Below are 15,531 nucleotides of genomic sequence, written 5' to 3' on the forward strand. Positions count from 1 at the left end.
ATGAATTCAAGTCGTCGTTCAAAGTCCGTGGGTTTCAAACCTTGTACCAACTGAATTTTGAATGGGTGGTATTTATTTTCTTTCAGAATTCTCTGTACATTAGATTTACTCACACCGACTTCTTCTGCAAGAGTACGGATAGAAACATGTGGATGAATAATAATATAAGCCAACACATTGATCTCTAAATCTTCAGTTCTAACAGATCTCGTATGATGACGATGCTTTGTAGTAGAAGGAAATGACCCAGTTCGCAATTTTTCTACAACTCTCGAAAAAGTAATTCGTGACGGAATGGGTCTGTCTGGAAAACGTTCTTGGTATAGACGTTGTGCTTGACGGCAGTTTTTCTGACATTCCCCAAAAATTAATAACATATCAATGCAATCACTTGGACTAAACGCGAAAGGCATACTGGAGTTTTCGCACAAAGAACACAGTTACTGTTTTGCAAAGAATCACTGAATCGAACTGACAAGTAGATACAATTCAACAACATTTGTTACTATGGCATCAACAAGCATAAGCTACTTGATGAAATTGTGCAATATAAAGCAATTCACCCTCAAGTTAGTCACATTCTCAGGAATTTCAATATTATATTCAACTGATATCGATATCGTATCGTAGAGGTGAGAATAATGGTTTGTATTCAGTAGTAGTCTAGTTCAATTTAAAAAAAGATATAGACTGGATTCGTGTACGAGTAAATAAGTTTTTTTGAAACTTTATATTTAAGGAAAAGTGCAATAACTCAACAACGCCGTAACCGAATTTCAAAAATCAAACATGAAATGATATCAGAATTTAACGTAGCATTTGAATACAGATGGAATTTTGGTCTATAGCACCTACACCAAACACCCTGTATATTTTAAAAATTATATCAAAATATAGCTCTCATGAACTCCTGAAACTATTGTATGAAACATTTTTGTGTATCTCCTCAAACAAACCAGATATTGCCTGTCACATAAAATATGGGACACCCGGTATATATATATATATATATATATATATAAATATATATACATATACAAAGAGAGATTTTATCGAGTGGGTATGATATAAAAATCAAAAATGAATCAATTAGTGGACACAACACTCCAAAAGTGGGGCAAACCGCGCTGATGAGGCCAATAGCCAGAAACACGTGTCCGCGGTAGAAACAGAAGTTAATATCGGACATAGCACTCAAGAAAGTGGCAAACCATAGACACGAGCCAAAAGCCCGAAACACGTGTCTATGGTTTGCCACTTTCTTGATTGCTATATATATATATATATATATATATATATATATATATATATATATATATATATATATATATATATATATATATATATATATATATATATATATATATATATATATATATTTATATATATATATATATTGAACTATAGTGTATGTTCTAACTTTACTTTTTTGTAGGTGTTTTTTTATTCACATTTAATATTTCTATACTTACATTTGTATGTACTTTTCACAAGCTTTGTTCACAAGATTCATTCTTAAGGACAATAAAGTATATTATTATCATTATTATTATTTTTCTCCGTAGTGTGCGCTGTGCGCTGGTCAGGCCCTATCCCCCGAAGCCCCGATACATTCGGAAGGGCGCGCCAGTATTATCAAACAATGATCACTCCCCACACCGTGGGGTAAGTGATCATTGGGTCCGAGAATCATGTGCCCTGAGCAAACGCAGTGAGCCAAGAATGTCAGCTTTCTGCATCTGTCCGGCTAAGATTTCTGCCTCAGTGCGGCAAGCCGGTATGATTTTTAGATTCGAGAGTAGAGAAGACATCATTCCACCAAGGACTCCAATAATCAACCAATCAACCATCTTGACAGAGTGATCCGGATAGAGTCTGCGGAGTTCGAAGAGAAAATCTCGATATTTTATCCGTTTTTCCTCCTCTTTTCTGACGATATTCATCTCGTCAGGAGCTGAAAACTCCACGACAAATATCGTCTTGATCTGGTGGTCGAGAAGGACTACATCAGGCTTATTAGCTTGTATGAGCCTGAGGGTGGGGAACGAATAGTTCCAATAAATTCTGCACTCCTCGTTCCCCACAACGGATTCAATGTTCCGCGGAACGTAGGGCAACACCGGTGTCTTGTCAATACCGTAAGAGTGCCGTAATTATTATTATTATAATATTATTACTAGCATGTATGTGTGTACTACTATGAGGGTAGGATAGTCCCACTTTGAACTTTTTTTTAAAGTAAACAATACATTTATAAATATATGAACCTAATATTGTCAAAATTCCGTTTTTTTTTAAGAATCCACAGCAGATTTGTCTGTATTTCCATCTCAAAATACTTCTAATTACTCTTTTCTGAATTTTGAATACTTTAACCCAACCAGCAAAGTTGTTTTATAATTCCATGGTGTTGCAAAAGTTTTATTTTATTAGTATTTTATAATTACTTCCGAAATGCTAATTGATTATATAAGATGATCGGTGAACACAATACAGTTGTAGGCAATAAAACTGTTTTATAAATTTGTCATAGAAATGTTTATGAAATAAAATTAAAAAACAATTATGAAATAGTCAGGAAATTATCACAGAAACGTTTTTACAACTAACTTATAAATCTTATTTTCCTATAAAAGTGAATTGTTTTGTAGCAGTTTTATAACACTTTTCTGCGAAATTTTATGATAGTTATTAAACTATTCAAGCTTATTTTATAACTGTTTTCTGTAGCTTTAATGAAGTTATTTTATTAAAATGCTTTCAGACACAATTTTATTTTCATTATCATATTGTCACTTCAATGATAATTTCCCAACTATTTTATAATATGGTATATTTACTACAATTCCAAAACACTAACATAACTGTTATAAAATCAAATTGCTTTTCCTAATATATATTTGCTGCCACCAAGAATAAAATGCAGCATTTAAGAACAACCAGCTGACATCGATTCCTAATCACAACTTTGGAAAATTTTTCAAAATTCTAGTTGTATTCAGTAAGAATATTTTTGTTAAGTTATTCAAGTGGGGCACCATCGATGTCGTGGTGGAAATTAGGTCTTCAGCAACTTCTAAATATTTGATTTTTATTGAATATAGGTACCCCATAAGTAAATTCAATATTTTCAAGGCATTGGGTTTAGTAACTGAACCTTATTATTCACAATTTGGAAGACTGTAAAATACACAGGGTTTGCAGTTTCAGTTTTTAGTTATCTATTTAGGAAACCTGGATATTTTGTTCTGAGTGAAGCAGTTTCGTGTTACAACTCTTTAAATGATGACCAAATTCAGGTACAGCAAGGTATGCTTCACAGACAGTATTCAGAAGTAACTCCTCGAATAACAAATAACTACTGTCATATAGAGGGTGTTCCATAAAAAATACATAACTCTGGCTATTTCACACTTTTTGTGACAACTTGTTTGAATGAAAATAACCCTGCTTGCTTTTTTGGTTGCATAGAATTGATAATTTTTTCTTGTTCTGTATCGTCATTCTTCAGTATCCGTTCTAATAGTTCTTCTTCAGCAATTTGGTGGGTCATCAAATGACTTTGTTTTAGTTTATACATCATTGTAAACCAACTGGCTTCGGGCATAGAATTGTGGTTTCGTATTAGCTTATCAACATCAATTTTTGGCCATGAGAGTTGGTTATTATTTACCCATGACGACGGAACTATGGTGAACATATATACCTAAAACGTAGATGAAATGAGTCAAATCCAGCTTCAAAAACACAAAACTATCAACTGAAAATATAGGCCTGAATTATCAAATATCTGGTCAATTATTGAAGCTAATCAAAAGATATATTCTGACATCAAAAACTCAGCCACTAAACGCACGACAAATTAAATATTAACAATATTTAATCCGCGTTCATATAGGTTATGTCTAATATAACATGTATTTAGCATTAGACAACGAATATTTATCATAAAAAAGGTAATATGTGATGAATATAAGTAATTTATATTATAAGAGTCACCAAAGTGTCATTCATTAGCAAAAATGTTGCCAACTAACTTATAAACAATCACAATAGTTGTGTACCGACAGCAGAGCCACAGCGGAGCAGAAAGGCAAACAAATATTAATAGGGCCGTATTCTTAGTATTCTGTGTAAAAAAAAAACATCAAAATAACGGGATGCTTAATTGTGTTTCGAAAAAATATTTCATATAGAAATGAGTTGTTAGGGTTAGATGAGAGTTCAGTTTTAGCAGCTAAATCATACAAGGTGATTCACGGCATTTAATTCATTTGAGAGTATCTAGGTTTCCGATAATTTTGTGATTTGAGCTTATGCGTTCGCGTTCAAATTCAATTGTATAGGTTCGCTATCCGCTTTCTATAATTAATTCGTGACAGTGTTCGTATCCATAAGTATTCGTTAGTGTAAATGGCTTTGATGTTGGGATGTTGACTAATTGACGTATGATTAATTTTTGTGGTGGGGTCGAATACTCTATTTGTAACAAATATTTTTTTATAATTTTTTGTTTAGTGAAAGAAGGGATAATGGTTGATTTGGGTTAGTTTGGTTTTGTTTCAGTTATTTCAGAAAATCCATCTTTTAAAAAATATACGGTCGGAAATCTTAATAGTGGATCTAGAACAGTTTGGTGTTGTGAGAAAACTCCAGTAATATGAGGTAACACTGTTGCAAAATACTTCCATATTTTTAATACATTGTAGCTTACGGCCAAAAAAATATTGTAAACTCATTTTTATAAATTATAATTAATTGATACATTTTGTCAATAACTAATAATCAGTTTTTTAATTTTAGACACTATGATATGCATATATTAGTGTATTAATTTATACTTTCAATTTGATAATAATTCCATTGTGTGGATACTGTAGTGGATTTTTCTGTTTGTCTGTAGTGGATTTTTCACTCAATGGCGGCCATTTTGAACATTTATTGGAGGGTATATAATAGTTTTAGATTCAGTTCAAGGTGCTAATAGACAAATAAATGACTTGGTGTTCCATAAAAAATTTTCTGGAAGCTTTTTGAGTCGCCCTGTATATTGGAAATACTAATAAAACACTTTAAATTATCCCACCCAACCTAGTGCTTCAATTTTTTCTTGCGAAAATCAGAAAAAGGTTATGATAATGGTTAAAACCCGTCGTTTAGCCTTTATAATCGATGAAAGAAACTTTTTAGTCAAAAAATCAAAGACAGATAATATTTATCCAAACTATATGTGAGAAATCTTTTATTCATACTAGCACTTTTGTAAAAACCTAAAGCTTTAAAAGTAGTCCGACTCTGCCGCAATATCATCACTCCCAGAACTAAGTGTTTCCTAACAGTTTTATAGGGGTAACATAGTAGCTAAAATACGTTAAAATGCTTGCTACCGATACCAATTCATTTTATAGAACGACGCCATTTGTAATGATAGCGATCCGGGATACTGAAATAAGATGAGTTGAAAATATGAAATACCGCACATATTTACAGCTGAAAAGTACATAAATATTATAACATTATATTATTTAGAATGAAGTGAATTGAGTTTGCGACTAGAAAATTAATACGTTGACAGAGTGAATTTTTGTATAATTAATAATTTTACCAAAAACATTTATAAATGAGTGGCGCGCTTAAATTTTGCTAATAATAGGCTATATATTTGTCAATAAAATTCCATTTGCAGTTAAAATATCAATCTTCGAAACAAAAACAATGTCTTTAACAGTTTTATGAGTGCAGAAGTGAAATTTTAAAATGGCTTCAACCTTTCTATTTGTTAGTTTTCAGTTGGTGACATATCTATTATATTTTCCTAGTGTCCAATACAAAATTACTTCGTCTTCAAGAAAACATTTTTAACACTTTTCTATTTTATTGTTATCGTTTTCGACTGTATTATATTTTATAACGCCTACTTGGAACTACTAAAATACTCTTATAAAATTGTCTTCTGATTATTTTATAAGTATCGCTTAAATATGTTGCAAAAGTACAGTAAGGAAAGTCTTTACAAAACTACTTTTTAAGAGCGTTAGACAAATTTTATAGTAACTGCCAAAATGTTTATAAAACTGTTTTGTAGTGTTTGTAAAAGGCCTTACAAAATATTGATAATAACTATAATGTTTTATAAGACGGTGCCAATTTCCTATTTATAGCAGTTTTATAAACAAACTGAAAACATTTCTGGGAGGAAAATAGTTTTATAATTTGTTTCTCCGAAACGTTTCCGAAACTATTACAAAATACGAAATTGCTAGTTGGGCAAGTATGTATGGCTTCAAAATTAGTAAAATAAATTATTCTTAACGATTTCTCGCTTAAATATTTATTGAGTTTTTTCCTGGATTGATTATGTGTGTGAGCCAAAAATAACTTCAGGCTCTAGTGCAGGTGTTTTCAGTTGCAGACCCAGGAAAGAGATATCAACCTGCCTAGGAACCTATGCGACTGTGTGTGTGGAGAGTTTAGTATAATCCAACCTCACACACAAGTCAATAAAATTTTTCTCGGACAGTCAAGTGAAGTGAAGAAAGAAATACAGAAGTAATAGAGGAACAAAATTCGACCCCCATGCCATTGAAAAAAATAAGGGAAGTGGTTGCTGGTCGCAGGGGGGGAAGTTTCGGTTATGATTTCTCTCTCTTTCTCTCTCTGATTTCCATATCAGAATTAGTAACCCTAGGAATGGAAATTGAGTTCCTGACTTACAGGGAGGGGCAAGTTTTCGTTGGAACGCCCTGTATAGTGGCTAATATCATCAATTAATTTCCAGTTTATTGTGTAAGTTTGAAAATGTCCTCATAGGATGGAACTGCAGTAACTTCAGTTACAAATGAAAGTGGTGAAAAAACATTGAATGTTCCTTTTCTCAGTTTTCAAAATATATTCAATATATCATACAAATTTTCGGATAAGTCCATACTGTTGGGAATATCCGAAACATCGAACAATATCTGCAGAATATTTCTATTTGATGAACATATTCGAATAATTCAATGGATACGAGCTGTCACTCAAGCTTGTTCGTTTCGAATGAAATGTTCAATGGACGACTTCTACGAACAAATTGCTTGTCGTGAGTTTCGATACAACTCTCTCAACATGAGATTCTGGCCAGTTCACGAAAACAAACAAATAGTCCCGTGTGTTCATTTCAGAATTTTGAACAATTGCAGCATCCTGTCAGAAGTCAAAGATATCAAGGAATGTCGTCAAAACGAAGATTAATTGTTACCTACTGTTCAAAACACGAGGGAGCAGCTATCCGTCAATTTCAACAATACGGTACTCTTCCTCTATTATTGTAGTTTACTTGAATCATATATTCTTAAGAAATAAGTCCAACCGGATCATTCTCGATATCGTGATCGAATTGTAATTATTGCTACAATTTTTTTGTTTGAAGGTGCTTGACAATGTTTCGTGTTGCATTTTATTAGTTCCCCAACCAGCAAAGTTGTTTTATAATTCCATGATGTTGCAACAGCTTTATTTTATTAGTATTTTATAATTACTTCCAAAATGCTAATTGATTATATTAGATGATTGTAGGCAATAAAAGTGTTATATAAATTTGTCATAGAAACGTTTATGAAATAAAATTAAAAAACCATTATATAATATTCAGGAAATCATCACAGAAACGTTTTTGCAAGTAACTTATAAAACTTATTTTCCTATAAAAGTAAATTGTTATGTAGCAGTTTTATAACACTTTTCTGCGATATTTTTATGATAGTTATAAAACTATTTCAAGCTTATTTTATAACTGTTTCCTGTAGCTTTAATGAAATTATTCTATTGGAATACTTTCGGATACTATTTTATTTTCATAACCATATTGTCACTTCAATGATAATTTCCCAACTATTTTATAGTATGGTATATTAACTACAATTCAAAAACACTAATATAACTGTTATAAAATCAAATTGCTTTTGCTAATATATATTTGCTGCCACCAAGAATAAAATGCAGCATTTAAGAACAACCAGCTGACATCGATTCCTAATCACAGCTTTGAAAAATTCTTCAAAATTTTAGTAATGTTTAGTAAGAATATTTTTGTTTAGTTATTCAAGTGGAACACCATCCATATCGTGGTGGAAATTAGTCAGCAACGTCTAAATATTTGATTTTTATTGAGTATAGGTACCCCATAAGTAAATTCAATATTTTTAATTCATCTTTAATTTTAGACACTATGATAATCATATATATGTGTATATATATGTTATACTTTCAATTTGATAATAATTCCATTGTGTGGATACTGTAGTGGATTTTTCTGTTTGTATCCCGAATATATGAATAAAAATAAATAATAACTCAATGGCGGCCATTTTGAACATTTATTGGGGGGTATATAATAGTTTTAGATTCAGTTCGAAGTGCTTCAAATAGACGAAGAAATGACTTGGTATTCCATAAATAAAACTTTTTGGAAGCTTTGAGTCGCCCTGTACATTGGAAATCTAAAAAAAAACACTTGAAACTATCCCACCTAACCTAGTGCTTCAATTTTTTTGCGAAAAACAGGAAAAGGTTATTATAATAGTTAAAACCCGTCGTTTAGCCTTTATAATCGATGAAAGAAACTTTTTAGCCAAAACATCCCGACAGATAATATTTATCCAAACTGTATGTGAGGAATCTTTTATTCATACAAGCACTTTTGTAGAAACCTACAGGTTTAAAAGTAGTCCTACTCTGCGCAATACCATCACTCCCAGAACTAAGTGTTTCTCAACAGTTTTATAGGGGTAACATAGTAGCTAAAATGCGTTGAAATGCTTGCTACTGATACCAATTTATTTTATAGAACGACGCCATTTTAAATGATAGCGATCCGGGATACTAAAATTAGATGAGTTGAAAATATGAAATACCGCACATATAGTGATATTTACAGCTGAAAAGTACATAAATATTATAACATTATATTATTTAGGATAAAGTGAGTTGAGTTTGTGACTAGAAAATTAATACGTCGATAGAGTGAATTTTTGTATAATTAATAATTTTACCAAAAAGATTTATAAATGAGTGGCGCGAAACACAAACAATGTCTTTACCAGTTTTATGAGTGCAAAAGTGAAATTTTAAAATGGCTTCAACCTTTCTGTTTGTTAGTTTTCAATACAAAATTACTTCTTGCGTCTTCAAGAAAACATTAACACTTTTTTATTTTATTATTATCGTTTTCGACTGTATTATATTTTATAACGCCTACTTGGAACTACTAAAAAACTCTTATAAAACCGTCTTCTGATTATTTTATAGGTATCGCTTAAATATGTTGCAAAAGTGCAGTGAGGGAAGTCTTTACAAAACTACTTTTTAAGAGTGTTATACAAATTTTATAGTAACTGCCAAAATGTTTATAAAACTGTTTTGTAGTGTTTGTAAAAGGCCTTACAAAATATTGATAATAACTATAATGTTTTATAAAACGGTGCCAATTTCCTATTTACAGCAGTTTTATGAACACATTGAAAACATTTCTGGGAGAAATATAGTTTTGTAATTTGTTCTCTGAAACGTTTCCTCAGATATTATAAAATACGAAATTGCTAGTTGGGTCGGACTTTCATTGTGTAATATGATATAAATTGATTTGAAATCCCTGAAAAAATCTATAAAAACTAAAAAGATTAGCTGAAAAATAACAATTATATTAAGCAAAATAACTGAAATTACAATGAAATAGGTATAATACAAGCAACAATTGGAAATTGAACTATTGACAATAAATGAGAATTAAAAATTGAAAGATTTCAAGCCAAGTTACTTCACGACGCCAACGTTTCCATTGTTAGTATCCACAATCGTCTTCAGATGATGACTGGACTTATTCCTTCGAGATCTGACTATTTATAGGTAATTCGAGTGCTTTCACCAATCCCCTCTTCCCTCTCTCCGCTTCATCGGTTTTAGCGGAAGCTGAATCTCTGGAGCTACTCAAAATATAACCACCAATATAACTACCAATTATAACCACTGCAAGAAAAAAAATGTCAACCACTTTCAAACAAGAAAAAACATCATCTTTTGTGAAGAATTCAAGGCATTTTGTCGAATTACTAGGAGCAATCAAAGTCACAGAGCAGGATCAACTAATCATTTTTGATGTGGAAAGTCTCTACACCAACGTTTCTGTCGAAGAAGCACTTCAGATCATACAGAGGAAGCTACCCGAAGATGGGGACCTGAAAGATAGAACATACTTACTGCATACACTGCTACTTCCAACTGAAGGACGAATACTTTACGCAAGATGAGGGACTGCCAATGGGATCGCCACTTTCACCTGTTATAGCCATTGAAGAAGCCCACAAGAAGCCCCGAGTCTGGTTGAGATACGTAGATGACACCTTCATAATATGGAACCATGGGAATGCAAAACTAGACACTTTCCTGAAGCACATCAATAACGTAAGTCCTTCCATCACTTTCACAATGGAGAAGGAAGTCCACAACGAATTACCATTCTTAGACGTTTTGGTGAAGAGGACCGACACTAAGTGGGAAACATTGGTATATCAAAAACCCACTCACACAGGACAGTATCTGAACCATGAATCCAACCACCATCAATCGACTAAGAGAGGAATCATCAAGACTCTATTAGACCTTGCTTTCGGGCTCTGTAACACGAAGGAGGGTCTTGAAAAGGAACTAGGCATCATCAAAAATTACCTTCAACGAAATGGTTACTCCAGAGTGATGGTAGAACATGCTTTAGCTAGAAGACAGCAAGAGCTCCACAAGGAAGAGAAGCCGCCACAACCAATACTTGTACTTCCTTACATCAGAAGATTATCGGAAAGGAAAAGAAGAATTGGGTCCAAGTATAACGTCAAGACCTGCTTCAGATCTGGGAACACTATCCGTAGCAGCCTCACGAAAACCAGGCCACCAAACGCGGACTGCGATTCCATGAATTGCATTCACCGGATACCCTGCGAGTGCGGAGAATCATACATCGGTGAAACTAAGAGGCCGTTGGAAGTTCGCATTGCTGAGCACAAGAAACACACACTGCGAGGAAAAACCAGCACTGGTTCAGGAGGAAATTCAAAGAAGCCGCGTATATGTTGTCCAACAACGCGTTTAGTCAAGCTAGCGTAGAGATACGTAACATATGGAAACCCCTAATCAAGAGAAAAATGACCAACTTCCGCCAAACGGTCATCTCCCGCTAAAACCCTCTTCCCTCTCTCCAATGAAGAGGAGAGAGGGAAGAGGGAAGTCCAGTTATCACCCGAAGATGATTGTGGATACTAACAATCGAAACGTCGTGACATAACTTGGTTTGGAATCTTTCAGTTTTTATTTTTCAGTTTTGTTAATAATATTTTTTAATTTTCATCTTTTATTATTATTTAATTTTTATTTGTTGGTTGTTGCTTGTAGGTTATTTCTTTGTAATTACAGTTTTTTGTTTAATAAAATTGTTATTTTCGGTTATTCTTTTTAATTTTTTCAGGGATTTCAAATCAATTTATATTATATTAGTCCGAACTGATGAAATACATGAGGAAATAGTGCTATTGCTGCTGCCCGTATGTTAAATGATCATCTAGGAAGAAATTTACGACCCAAATACGTTTCGGAATTATTGAACAAATTTATGGAAACTGGATCTGTTAACAATTAAAAGCATAACCGTTCAGAAGTTGTCTACGATGAAGCTATTTCTACTACAGTTTCAGGGCACGTTGGACTAATGGATAATTCGCAATATCTTTCTTTCTAATTTATTTCGAAAATCAGAAATCAGTCGTACAAATGTTTTTAGGATCCTCCATAAGTACAAATTTCATTCATATAAGATTAGACTAGTTCTCGAATTGAACGAAGATGATTTCGATAGACGTATCAAGTTTTGTGAAAGTCTCACTGAACGGATCAACTTGCATCAGCATTTCTTGCATAAAATTTGCTTTTTGAGTGAATATACATTTAGTTTGAATGGAGACGTGAATCGGCAGAATTGTCGATATTGGAGTGATACGAATCCTCATTTATACCGTCAATTTCATACCCAACGACTTCAAAAAGTAAATGTTTGGGTAGGAATTTTAGGTGACCACCTCATAGGACCATTTTTTTATCAATGATAATTTGATTAGTGATAAATATTCGGACATGTTGGAGAATCGAATAATACCGTGCGTCCATAGGGCAATTGAGGAGGCTATAAAATTATTCGAAAACGGAATAGTTTTTCAGTAGAATGGTGCAACTCCTCATTATGCAGCTCCAGTACGGCAATTTTCAATTGATCATTTTCCGGTCGCTGGATTGGAGTTCTTTGAAGTCTAAAGTGTATGAGAGAGAATCAACAACATTAGAAGATTAGAGAGAGAATATCATGAGACATTGCAGAGAAATAACTCTCGGGATTCTCAACTATGTGAGGGCGGCAATTGAAGCGGGTTTGTACCATTGTATGGAAGTTAGTGGAAACGTTTTTGAACATTTTTTGTTCTTCTCATTGTCTCTTTTTCTGATTTATTGCTTCTATATTTGTCTCTAGAACGAATATTTCAAAATGTAGCCTTCTATATAACTGTTGATCTGTTTTTTGTATTTCCTGCAAATCATTGTTTCAAAAGTTATTCAGGGTAGCTTGTTTTCAATTCGAAAAATTTGTTGCTTCCAAATCATAAGCTTCAGACAATATGTTTCATACTTTGTTGAAATCTGTTCATCATGACGCATCTGATAATGTGAGACGATATAATAATAATAATAATAATAATATGTTTATTTGTCAATTGTTCACATGCTAATTTACATCGATTATATTATATATAATATACAAATAAACACAAATAAACACCAACATAGAACATCGCGAAAGCAGAGCTTGTATGCGATGAGACTGCCAAAATTTTCGATTAAAAAATGTACGTATTTTATGAAATAAACTATAGCAACAAACAAAAAAGAAATACAGAAGAAATAATCTAGACAGTAAATAAAACTTTTGTATGTAGTAGTTAAAAAAAAAATAAACAAAAAGAACTACAAACCATTGCAAACAACAGGATTTGCCAATACAAAAAAAGAACAACATACCATGTTACTAGGACGTCAGGCTCTTAGTAACAAATTAATTTGATGTCGTTCGTCCAAAACGAATTTTTTAATTGATTTTTTAAATTTTTTAAAATATTCTGCCTGTCGAATGGACTCCGAAAGTATATTATAGGCTCGACTAGCTGAATGCAAATGACTTCGATGACCAATTGTTTTGAGTGTCAGTTCTGTTTTGATCAATTTTTTTACTTTATTTCTAGTGTTATGTACGTGGTCTATATAATCGTGACGTTTATGTTTATATTAAAAATACACTAACTGTATGTAGTACAACTGACTAATATCAAATATTTTAGCCTCTTGATAAAGAAGGTTTGTAGGATACAACATGTCTCTTTTAAATAATATTTTTAGGAATCTTTTTTTAGAGTCTCAAGTTTGGACAAATGACAGTTTGCGGCTCCACCCCATCCCAATATTCCGTAATTTAGCCTAGATTCAACCAGAGAGTAATATACAATCTTTATCACAGGTAAGTCTAAGTATCGGTTCAGAAATTTTATTTTATATAGCATAGGCCTTAATGTTTTAATTACATTTTGTATATGTATATTCCATTTCATAGTATCGTCAATTGTTATACCTAAATATTTTATATATCTAACTCTATTTATTTCTATTATTTTATTGTTGACATGTAACTGTACAACATTAAAATCTGGTAAACCATTTTCATAACAACTAAATGGAACAAAGCACGTTTTTGAGTAATTAACAGTTAATAAATTATAATCAAACCAGTCTATAATGTGAATAAAATCTTGATTAATTTTTTGTTGTAGGTCAGCCCATGACTCACTCTGATAAAAAACAGCCGTGTCATCTGCAAAACTAATAATGGAACCTTCAGTATTCAAGGTAAGTAAATGATTAATATAAATGGTGAACAGAGTCGGCCCTAGAACCGTACCTTGCGGCACACCATATGTTATTAAATTTTCTTCACTTAATTTATCATTTATTTTGACTTTTTGCTTTCTTCCAGCTAAATAGCTTACCATCAAATTATAAACACTCCCCCTGAAACCTAAATCCTGTAAAGTTTCCAACATCCTATTATGAGACATTGTGTCAAATGCCTTTGCAACATCCAAGAAAATGCATAACGATTTTTTGTTTGTATCTAGTGATTTATAAATTTTGCTTGTCAGAAAAGAGATTGCATCCTGTGTTGACCTATCTTCCCAGAACCCAAATTGATGTTCTGATATTAAATTGTATTCATTTAAGTATTTTGTTATACGAATTTTCAAATTTTTTTCAAATATTTTTGCAAAGTTAGAAATCAGGGAGATAGGTCTATAATTGGAAACTTCAGTTTTACTTCCTTTTTTATGTAATGGGACTACAATAATTGATAATTTAAAACAAGAAGGGTATACACCTTTTTAAATAATATTGTTTATTAAATAACACAGTGGTGTTGCAATCTCATTTGCAATTTCCTTCAAACATTCTGCGGTAATTTCGTCGTAACCCGGTGATTTTTGGTTTTTTAAAGATTTTATGGTAGTAATAACTTCTTCTTCTGTTGCAGGTTCCAAGAAAATTGAATGGGGTAGTGATTTGTAAGAATGTTTACAATTTGAAGTCCGCGGTATTTTATTAGCAAGTTCTGGTCCTACATTGGAAAAATAGTTATTAAATTCCGTAGCTATTTCAAAAGAATCAGTGATAGAGTTTCCTTGAATATTATGTATTTCTGTTATACTGTTATTTGTTTCTGTTTTGCCTGTGAGTTCACTTACAGTGTTCCACAGAATTTTTGAATTGTGTTGTAATCCACTGTTTTCGATGTTTGTTTTTGGCATTTATTTTAATTTTTCAAGTATTAGTATCTATATTTGTTTTCACTACTTCCATAAGAGTTTCAGCTGATTTATTTGTATCTTGAATATCATAGAATGTAGTCCAGTCATAATGCTTTAAAGAATGTTTTAATTTATTATAATTTATAGTTTTCGTATACAAACTTTGAATTTGCTGTCCCGAATAGTCTTTCCCAATGCCACCCTGTTGCAAATGTAGAATTGTCGATGAATGATCAGTGAGTGCAGACTTATAAATACAGGGGGCACACAAATTATTGGATAATTCATAATTTTTACTTCTTACAAAAATATGATCTAAACAAGTTCCTGTAGCATCTCTTGTTATTCCATTTATTGTTGAAACAAAATCAAATTCATAAAGTATGTTCAAATAGTCAGACACCAACTGATCATCCTCATCTAATATGTTAATGTTAATGTCACCCAAAATGGGTGACATTGTTTTTCAAAAGGGTGATCCTTTTGAAAAAAATTGGTGACATGCTCTGGGGGTGAGATAGGGGAAGTAATATCAAATGTAAATATGTCAAAATACAGTGTGTCTCACTTCTTATGGAAACACCTCTGTATCTTCCGTAATATTCGA

The 15,531-nt window shown here is 32.3% G+C and overlaps 1 long non-coding RNA gene across 1 annotated transcript; it reads left to right on the top strand.

Moving 5' to 3' along the window:
* The first annotated feature begins 13,174 nt into the window (after positions 1-13,174).
* LOC141486603 (uncharacterized) lies at positions 13,175-14,771 on the top strand. Its single transcript, XR_012467946.1, has 4 exons — positions 13,175-13,425; positions 13,482-13,585; positions 13,896-13,971; positions 14,651-14,771. It is a non-coding gene; the product is annotated as an uncharacterized lncRNA (long non-coding RNA).
* Positions 14,772-15,531: the final 760 nt, after the last annotated feature.

Source organism: Leptinotarsa decemlineata, unplaced genomic scaffold (genome assembly GCF_025532065.1).
Source record: "Leptinotarsa decemlineata unplaced genomic scaffold, Ldec_3_MD MMD2_tig00026358_RagTag_RagTag, whole genome shotgun sequence".
Classification (NCBI taxonomy): Eukaryota; Metazoa; Arthropoda; class Insecta; order Coleoptera; family Chrysomelidae; genus Leptinotarsa; species Leptinotarsa decemlineata.